The sequence below is a fragment of the Sabethes cyaneus genome, chromosome 1 (assembly GCF_943734655.1).
Source record: "Sabethes cyaneus chromosome 1, idSabCyanKW18_F2, whole genome shotgun sequence".
In the NCBI taxonomy this organism is placed as follows: Eukaryota; Metazoa; Arthropoda; class Insecta; order Diptera; family Culicidae; genus Sabethes; species Sabethes cyaneus.
Window position 1 is genome coordinate 126,866,339 of NC_071353.1, and position 10,581 is coordinate 126,876,919.

Genomic DNA, 10,581 nt, shown 5'->3' on the forward strand with positions numbered 1-10,581 from the left:
GTGTGCTCTCGAATGTTCCACGATGTCGCGCTTTGCGGGTGAGATATTTTTCACCAGCATCTTCAACCGCTCCTTCTGGGTGATTGCCTTCCGCTATGCCACCACCGGTCTCGAATGGCGCTTCCACATAAACCAGTCCATATTGGTCAGGTACTTCTACCCCCTTTGACCGGTTGCTCCGACCTCCCGGCCTAAGGCGCGGTACGATGAGGTTAGCTTGTTCTAGGTCCAAACCAGAGTTCTGTTTGACGATCATTCCTTTCTCTAGAAGGGGAGGATGTTGTGAATGCCATACAGGTTATATCTGGCAGACACAAAGTACTTCGCGACCTTCAATGAATTGATAACGCTATAACTCTTTTTGTTCACAACAGGGTTGCTACGATTGGAGATGCATCGGGGGATTCACGACCAGGCAGAATAATCACATGAAAACTCGACAAAGTCCATATAATCTACTGTTAATGTTCTATAGCCAAATAAGTCATTCGGCGACATAACTTTCTTGCAATTTGGCTCATCATTTTTGATTTCAAAATGATTTTCTGGGCGTAAGATGAAGAAGAAAAGAGGAAATAAAACAACATCTCTGTCCATACATTCTAGTGCACCGCTTGCCTTACGAGCTGTTGGTATTGGTTTGCCTCGTGAACGGGCTGTGCTGGAAGACGCTCCGCTGACGTTCGTGCGTTTTCGTCAGTGGAATGAGCATTGGATGCTCTGCTTCTCATTGTACTCTTTCACATAAGAGCGGGCAATGCAATGCTTTTCGCTCGATTTGTTGCATTAGTCATGAGGGATTTAAGATTAAACCACGCGTCGTTTTTTGCAATGCTCTTAAAAACTGATTATGGCGATATCTACTGTGAATGACAACAACAAAACGATTCCATAAGCGTGGAATGCGAGATGACGCTAGCGTACCGTACGGACTTCACAAACGCTCGAAACAATCCGAAACCGAAAGTTGACGCAATCTCTGTACATTTCTGACTCTTCCATTACTCCAATAGTTCATGACAATTCCAAGCCTTAAACATATACAACACATTATTTGGAAAGTGAGGTAGTGTTTAGTGGGAAGAATAATAAATTGAATGAACTGGAAAATTTTGCTATACAGGCCAAAACTATATTGGGTTGTTCAGGTGGGGCTCGCACCCACACTCTTTTGGTTAGTACCCCAAGGTCTGACTTTATTTAGTACACCCTTATATTAGGCGGTCTAATTCTCAGTTGTTTCTTTCAATTCCATCATTCCATACAAGCACCATACACTCGCCTCGGCAATGATAATTATTTTTGTATGATTGCTGCTTGTTTCTTCTGCCGAGAAGATAGACTGTTGTCTACTCAGTTAGTGCAATAGAAATAGGCAGTCTGTTGCCGGACGTCGTTACGGCAAGTTTAGTGATTCTACCACACTACTTCCTTTTTGGTTTTTAGAAACTTCCGCACTTTTCAAAAAAGAAATTTTGTCTTGACCGCGTACATAAAAAGAATACAGAAGAATATGTGAATAATACAAATGAATAAAAATATTTTAAAAAGCCATTATCGCGCTTCTGTCGTTGTTAGGGAAGAAATACTCCGACCAAATTCCTTCGATACCTATCGGTAAAGTGATGAAAGTAAACGGTGAACCAAGCAATGGATCAGAAGTAGCTGACTGACTCCCTGGGTATCAAATTGGCTTCAGCAGGACCGGGTGCCGGTACAGTCGGCAGAAAAAAATACTATTAGACTTTACTGCTACCTTTTTCCGAACTTTTTGAAGAAAGAAAAGTGGTCTCGTAACTCATTGGACTGAACTCTCATAGACTATTTGGTGAGGGCTATCTTGGAGTCAAGAGCTCGCCAAACTCCGCATAAATCACTAGGATATCTGAAATAATCTTTGTTGATGAGAAACTACCGGATGAGTGGGTGGAAGGTGTCCCCAATATCTATTCCCAAAACCTAAACCCAAACCCCCAAAGCCAAAACTATGCTCAATAGCAAGAGAATTCGTATGGCAGTACCAGGAGGGTTTTTAAGGGAGACGGTGCTACTGCGGTTCAAACTTTTATTCTCCTTCAGAAATCCTTCAGAAATATTGCAGTTGCAGAAATGCATAATATTTTCGTAGATTTCAGGGCAGCATACGATACAGTCAAGCACGAACAGCAATAACAGTTAATTCTCGAGAACGGTGTTTTCCGGACAAAGTGCCGCGGCTGAGCAAGAGGAGCGAATGACATGCTGCGTGCTTGTTTCGGGGGCACTATCAAGTCTTTTCGAATCGCGCAAAGGGTTGCGGCAAAGGGATGGGCTCTCCTGTATGTTATTCAACATCGCTATTGAAATATGATCTGGCAGGAGGGCGTAGAAGCGAAAAAAACGGACTTCGACAAATATAGCCAACCCCTAGTCTAGTGTTCGACATCGGAACGAAAATTGAAGTCTGGGTTTCGGTCCGGTCCGGCCGGTTCCGGAACCTGAACAGAGCCAAATCAGACCGGATTGTTAGTTTTTATAGTCGTGGTGGCGACGAGTAGCCCAGGAACGTGTGCAGTGAAAGGAATTCGTGATACGGCAAGAGTCCTCCCGAGGTTATGTGGAGTACGAGCTAGATCGCATTCGAAGCATTGATTGTAATGTTCTTTAGTGGGCAATTTTTCTTTCCATTCATCAGTCGACAATCTTGATAAACACGATTTAAATTGTATTCTCGTTCGAATAGCATTAGTACACTTACAATTTTAACGTAAAAAAATAAGTAGCTGAGTTTAATGGAAACTTGAAACTAAATCGATTCGTTCACTAGCAGTCACGAGCAGCACTAAAATTAATGAGCATAAATTGTGTGTTTTCCGAAAATAAAAGACTAATTTACAGTAAAGTCGGTAGCTTTTTCGTTGGTATATAACGACACACCACAAAAGAGCTACTGCTGGGGGGTTTTCGAACCTTACAAAGCTAGCACTGAGATCATCTTCCTTGGCATCGAATGGAAGTGGCTGATTTTCTTATTCACGTGAGCATGCATGCAGCGGGCATGACGCTCCAATAAGTGGTTTTTCCTAACAATCGTCGGCACCAGTGCGGGTGGACGTTGTAGTCCTAGTGCCTTACATCCTATGGTGAATTTTTAATCGTTTTAGGTTTATTTGTTTTTATGTAAAATTATGAAATCATGATAGAGAAAATAGAAGAAAACTGAAATTATAATGAATTCTTGCTTCTAATATCGACAATGCGCGATGGGGCTTACGGCTAACATTAAAATTACTGTGCCAAGCGACTGGAGAACCCTGAAACGCGAAAAAGATTGAACAGTTAAGGTTGTTATAGTGAAACTAATATTAATCGTTAACTCACCAGTGAATTGACACGAAGTCGCAGTTTGTCTAGCGTTACAACGTTACTCTCTAAACGGTTTTGCATTTTTTCTTATAGAATTAAAAACGAGAAAAATTGCTTTCATCACAGGAAACCGACGGCAACCGCGATCGCGGACTTTGTTGCTTGGAGGAAACGCATGACCGCTTTGCAGTGCTGTGGATGCGGAAGGAAACGAAATTAGAAGTTGAAAATCGAAACTGCGCACTGCATGATGAAAAACCTACCTTAACATTCCCACACAGTTTGTGGTTGTGTCCTTTGATGCGGTCCGTCGATTCGTTAGCTTTGATGATTATATTTTTTTTATACTTTTGTTGTTTTTTATTTGCTTACACTTTTTTGTATCTCTCTCTCGAACAACTGCTGAAGGAGCTTTTTTATTTTTATTGGAACTTTTCGTTTACTTTGTTTAGTTTGTTTGCCATCTGAATCGCTTCGCGTTGGGTTTGCGTTGGCTGCGGTCAGTACAGTAGCTGGAACAAGTAGTAGATTTTATTGCAGAATGCACAGGATGTGTGGGCCGGACTGAGAGCACCTGGAAGAGAAGATAAAAATACGTTCAGAATAATTACCAACGGGTAGTAGAAAGTACTCTGCTAATTACGCTAATGAATAGGGTAGCAACATTGTATGGAAGCACAATCGATATGGAGGATGCGTATGAAAAGTTGTTATTGAAGAAAGTATATTAATGGTTTTTAAGCATACATATATTTCTGTTAAAAATCATGATTTTGCATATTATTTCATCAACAATTTATATCACATATAAGTTAATTAATTATAATAACAAAATACTTTTCGTTCTTTTATTTCAGATGATCCAAACTATAGATGTTGTACTCCCCATAAGGTGCTTTTTTAAAAGATTAGAAACCCTATACAGGTATACCTCGATAGTACGTACCCTCGATAATACGAACATTTTGTCTCGACAGTACGTACATTTTCTAGTAACACTTTACTTGCTTTATTCCAAACTTAAAAAAGTGTAAAATCGTAGATTTACAAAAAATTTAAAATAAACTGGTATACTAAATCAATACCACTAGAATATTTATTTATTAGATAGTGTAGCAAATTTGTAAATTTCGTGCAATATTAAGCATAATACAACAATGCTTCGAAGCCTAAATTTGTGATTTGATAGTACGTACATTTCGATAATACGTACGCTAAATGAAGTAAAGGTGTACGTACTATCGAGGTATACCTGTAGCTTTTAAAATAACTGTTTTTAGAAATAATTCAATAAGTTAACCGGAACAATTTCTTAAACATATTATTACTTATAATTTTATTTCGCGACAATTTTACAATCTTCCAATAGTCAAAATTAAGTTTAAGCAACTTGATCAATTTTTAATTAGTTATTTAAAATTGTACTTAAGAATATTTCACCACTGATAAATTCCACAAGAAGTGCAATGATGACTGTGACGCATTAGATTTAAAAAATCACTTCTCAGCAGTAAGTCTCTGGTGACATATTTACGTCAGTTAGGCCATTGCAAATTATTTTTAAAGTTTTTGTCAGCCCCCCCCCTTTAAAAATTGACTTGAAAAATCGGGGGGCCAAAAAAATAATTTGTTGGATATGAGTTAATTTTTTTTTTATAAAATCAATTGTCTGTATCAATTGTCTCCACAGCTTGAAAAACTCGAAAAATGAGTGTACGAGTTGAGTTAACGCTTCTAACACGAAATAAAAATGGAAATGTGGAATTTCCGAAAATCGGTTAAAAAAATTTCTTGCGTTTTTGTCGTTTTTTTCGTAGATTTTTGCATGGAAAATAATAACGTATATATTAAAAGCAAGAATAGATTTGGTTGTCACGTTAAAACTTTAGGTAAAAATACCTAAAATTCATATTTTTTTGCTCGATTAAAAAATTCTCTTTGTTTGTTTTTCGCTCCCCCCCCCCTTCAGTGGCAACACCGGAGTGACAAAAATTTTTTATAATATTTGTAATGGCCTTATTTCATATTAACTCTCATTTTAATGCTGATTTGTTATCATTTCTAAGCTTCACTTAGAACTTTTCCAAATTCTCAGCTAAAAATATTTCCGGTCGTGAAATAAAAAGTTAGTATCACCTCTATCACGTCACGTCATTTACAGTCGGAAATCTCATTCGTTCCAAAAAAAGGCGAGTAACAGATAAGAGACCCGGGGGCTCGTTAATTTATAATCACTAAAACTCACAATATTGAACTCACCTTCCATTGTGAACCGATAGAGTACATGATGCAATATGTGCATCAATTCGACAGAGGAGGCGCTGCTGGAACTGTCACTGCTTGCGTGCTGCTGCTGCTGCCCGTTGTTGTTTTCGACGTTGTTATTGTTTTCGTCAACAGTGTCAGCTGCCAGCTGTGCCTGTGTTTGACTGTGTTGATCAATCAACATAACAGATTGCTGTTGCTGCTGTGGTTGTTGTTGTTGATGCTGCTGATAGCCAGGATATCCGAAGGCGTTGTAGTAGCCTTGGAAGAGTTTGGGATCCTCATCCTCACAATAGAACGCGATTGCCATCGTCCACTACTAAATGCACAGGTAAGTTAAAAAGGGAAAAACTAAACACTTAAATTGACAGTTCCAAAGCAATCCATCAATTGACACTGATTTTCCGTTTTAAACGAATGTTTTGATTTTGATTTACTAGCACCAATTAACGAAGCACAACGCAGTTTATCGCTTCACAGTTGGCCGGCAAATGTTCATGTTCTGGTGAATCGGCCCACGAAACCTGTTCCTGCCTGTGTTCCTGTCGTCCAGATTGAACGCAAAGAGAACTCGTGAAAGTGCTGTCTCTACACACAGAAACGGGCGAAAATAGAGATACACCGACACTTGCTGGTTGGTACTTGGTCTAATCGGTGGACGGGAAGGACGACGACAAGAGTAAAAAGCACAAAAAGATACGCGAAACACTCAAGAAGAGAAAAACACAACAACAAGGACTGGAGATAGCACCGGTTAACGAAGCTTCCGCACAGGTTGGCTGCCTATCTTCGACTGAATTGCATGCTGCAGCTGGATAGAAATTGCCTCACACTACCTTGCTAGGGACAAGGCGCCCGAAGCCGGTTCGGCTTCGGGCACGAAGTTTCCAAACCTATACACTTACAATACATAAGAATGTAGTGGTTGCAACGCTGCAACATCGAGCCGATGTCGAGCAACAACCTGACGAGACGCACAACAAGATTCAAAGATGTCGTACAACCTGGTACGCGACGTATCCTCGAATCCCCTCCACTGATACAAAAGTGCGCGACATGACTCATTTCCACCAGAATCTAGAATAGGCCGAACAGGGAACAGGAAGATACATACGTGACGTGACAAACCATTCCACTCACTGGCAGCACGTCATAGGTGCCGAGCCAAAATAGGGCGGGTTCCTAGATGCGATATACTTTGCGAGGAAAGTGGTGGAATGGGGACAGTTGGAAGAAAAGGGGAGTGTCCTCTGCGAGCTAATCCTGGAACGATGGATCAGAACGCTGAAAGAGTGAGAATTTTCGGTGGTGGAAGGTCCGTTCGGGACAGCGAAGAGCAAGAGTTGCCGACATTTACAGTGGAATGAGGTGAGTACAATTGGAAAGCCATTTTGAATTGATGAATCTTCACGTGATGATGAGTCAGCAATTGAGAAAAGTCAACGGTGACAAAGAATTGCTAGATTAATAAGGTTAGCAATAAATCACTGAAAGTTGAGTCATAATTTTGATGTTTGTACATCAACTTTTTTGTAATGGGTCCTTGGATCTAAATAACTATTTTTATGATACATTTTAACAAAGCTTTTGGTAAAAAATTGCCGAAAATGAACGCTATCAAAATTTGACACTTCAACGACAGATTTGATTGGAACTGCCTGATTCGCCTAGTTTTGTGCTCTTACTCGAAGTAAGAATTTTTATAACGGTTTATACATATTTTTGAGTGTAAAATGGTAGCCGGTAATGATATCCTCCGAACTATGTAAAAAAAGAGGCACGACAAATACCAAGTTTCACTGTCTACTGTTATTATTTCCTTCGTCTAACAAGAGCAAAGCTTGCAACTCTTCATCGGACAAGCAAATCTCCAATCAGCAACTGGATTTCTTCATATGAGGGAAACGATATAGAATGTCAAACACTAGTGAGTTGAATATGAATATAATTATACTACAAATAATGTACATTTCAAGTGATTTGAGATTTATAGTTAAAAACTGAAAAACGTTATTTTATTTGCATTGAATTTCTCGCAACTCATTGGCCAAAGCTGATAAGGATTGATTATTGGGTGCGCCCGCTTGATCACTCTTCTGAAATTGAAATTCTGAAATTGACTGCCTAAAGCAATAATATCGCTAAGTATCAGTAAGGCTTCGTTGTTATTGATGTTTTCAGATGCAGTTACGTCGTCCCATTAGAAAAATTAGTTAGATTAACCTTTACGTCCCCGATATCAAAAATGAAGGTACTTTCAGTTACACTTTTGGCTCTATCACCACGGATTTTCAATGGATTTTTATGCAACTAGTCTTAAAAGAACCACATTAGATTGGCTTTTAATGAAAAATCCGGGCTAATGCACCAATTGGTGAAAGGAACCTTGGTTATACCATATCATTTGTCATTTGAGTTAGTATTCGACACGCTTTCGGAACATAATTCAACTTTTTGATAACACTATGGTAGTTATCATCAACACATATGCATGTGTATGTACTGATAAATTTGTAGAATATTTGAAAGCAATAATAAAATCGTGTGCAAAGTTCTTGGGCAGGATTGATATTTAAGGGGGACCCTCACTGGAAAGTATTTTTTGGTACGTCGTCTCGTTGAGAATTAACAGTAAAATTGTGGGATCACTTGAAGGGAAGTGCGGCGCTGTACAATAGTTCAAACGCACTCTCCTCAAAACCATATTTTTTGACCATATATTTTTGACGTGTACAAATTAATTATCTAAATTGTAACGTAACCGCGTTTCCATATCTCAACTTTTCAATTTTAGCTGCATTTTAAAAAATCGTTAGACTTCGCAACCAGTAAGAGATAGATAGTTACTATGTACAGCAAAGTTGCTTATTTTACTGTGTTCTACAACTTTTGTGGAGACAGTGTACTTTTTTGGACGTACTTAAAAAAAACCAAAATATGTATCACCCTAATAGGTAGATTTACGGTCAGCTCAATAGTGTAAAAAGTCGCACCATATTTTTTTTTATAAACCTTTTCAAAGACACGCTACCTGGAAAATTAAGCATTTTGCGCTAGAGCACATTATCGCGTTTTTTATCTATTTGGTTCATATCAGTAAAGTTTTCTTAAATAATTTCATCAATGTTTTATCGAATAACTTTTGACTGGTAAGGCCAATTCTAATCAAATTTAGCAGATATGTTCAGAGCATTAAGACCTCTCGTTTGATACTAAAATAATTGAAATCGGATTAAAATTGTTATAAATACAGTAGTGACCCGATTTTGTCACCCCCATGATGAATTTAAGGGTGACAAAAAGGGGACAATGACAAAATCGGGAATGTTTTCAAGTTTTATTTTTTTGCAGATAACTTACTAAAGATAACGAACTACATATATTTCATTCTGATCACTTTTAAGGACATTTCGCACTTCCTTCTACCTCTCTGTGGACATTTGTCACCTTTTCACTGCACAGGTCCCAAAGGTATGAAAACACGCGTTTTTTAATTGCGCCGAAACGGTTGATTATACTGGTTAACTATGTTCAGAGAAATTTCACAGCGTAAAAAGTTCTTTCTTATGGTATGAACAATTCTTTGATTAACCCCCCTAAAATAAGATAGAAAATTTATTTTTCAAGCAGTAAGAGATAGAGCAAAACAATGTTCTACAAAATTTTTGAGAAGATTATTATAAAGAACTTTGCTAAAGAAAGTAACCTTCTAGTTATTATAGTTGTGGAGATAAGAAATAACTTTTGTGAAAACTCCACGATAACAAACTTGTTGAACACAGTTCTTTTCACAGTGTTTTAACACATTTGACATGTTTGAAAATGATTTTCAAACTAAGCTTTTGATAAATCAAAGCTTTTGACAAAATCGGGTCAAAAACGTCAAATCGGGAATGACAAAATCGGGGAGTGACAAAATCGGGTTACCACTGTAATTGTAAATTTTATTATGCTGTACACGACTGCTCATAACTTTCAAAATAAACATCCAATCAAAAAACAAATCAATAGTGATCTATGAGGCTGTATTACCCGCTAAATGAGACTAATAGCGCATAAATCGGTTTGGCCATCTCTGAGAAACGTTTGACTTATTGACACCTCGAAAAAGCACATTTTTAAGCATAACTTTTGAACCGCTTGATTGTTTTCGATAAACTCTCCCAAAAAAATTGCAGTAGTAAAAGCTTCCATTTGATACTAAAATTGTTGAAATCGGTTGAGCGGTTCCGGAGAAAATCATGTCATGTAATTTTTACATTTTTGCTAATAACTTTTAAGCAAAATGTTGGACCGCAAAATACCTAATTCAATAATGATCCACAAGGTGATAACACCTTTCAATTAAGCGTAATAGCAAACGAATCGGTTCAGCCATCTCCGAGAAACAGATGACTAAAGTCAAGCGTCACACACACACATACACACACACCCACACACACGCACATCCACACACACACACACACACACACACACACACACACACACCCACACACACACCCACACACACACCCACACACACACCCACACACACGCACATCCACAGACACACACACCCACACACACCCACACACACCCACACCCACACCCACACCCACACCCACACCCACACCCACACCCACACCCACACCCACACCCACACCCACACCCACACCCACACCCACACCCACACCCACACCCACACCCACACCCACACCCACACCCACACCCACACCCACACCCACACCCACACCCACACCCACACCCACACCCACACCCACACCCACACCCACACCCACACCCACACCCACACCCACACCCACACCCACACCCACACCCACACCCACACCCACACCCACACCCACACCCACACCCACACCCACACCCACACCCACACCCACACCCACACCCACACCCACACCCACACCCACACCCACACCCACACCCACACCCACACCCACACCCACACCCACACCCACACCCACACCCACA

The 10,581-nt window shown here is 39.5% G+C and overlaps 1 long non-coding RNA gene across 1 annotated transcript; it reads right to left on the minus strand.

Moving 5' to 3' along the window:
- Positions 1-3,219: 3,219 nt before the first annotated feature.
- On the minus strand, positions 3,220-3,772 carry LOC128732811 (uncharacterized). The gene is made up of 3 exons (XR_008411841.1): positions 3,609-3,772; positions 3,361-3,537; positions 3,220-3,293 (listed from the first exon to the last, which is right to left on the minus strand). It is a non-coding gene; the product is annotated as an uncharacterized LOC128732811 (long non-coding RNA).
- Between the last annotated feature and the right edge of the window lie 6,809 nt (positions 3,773-10,581).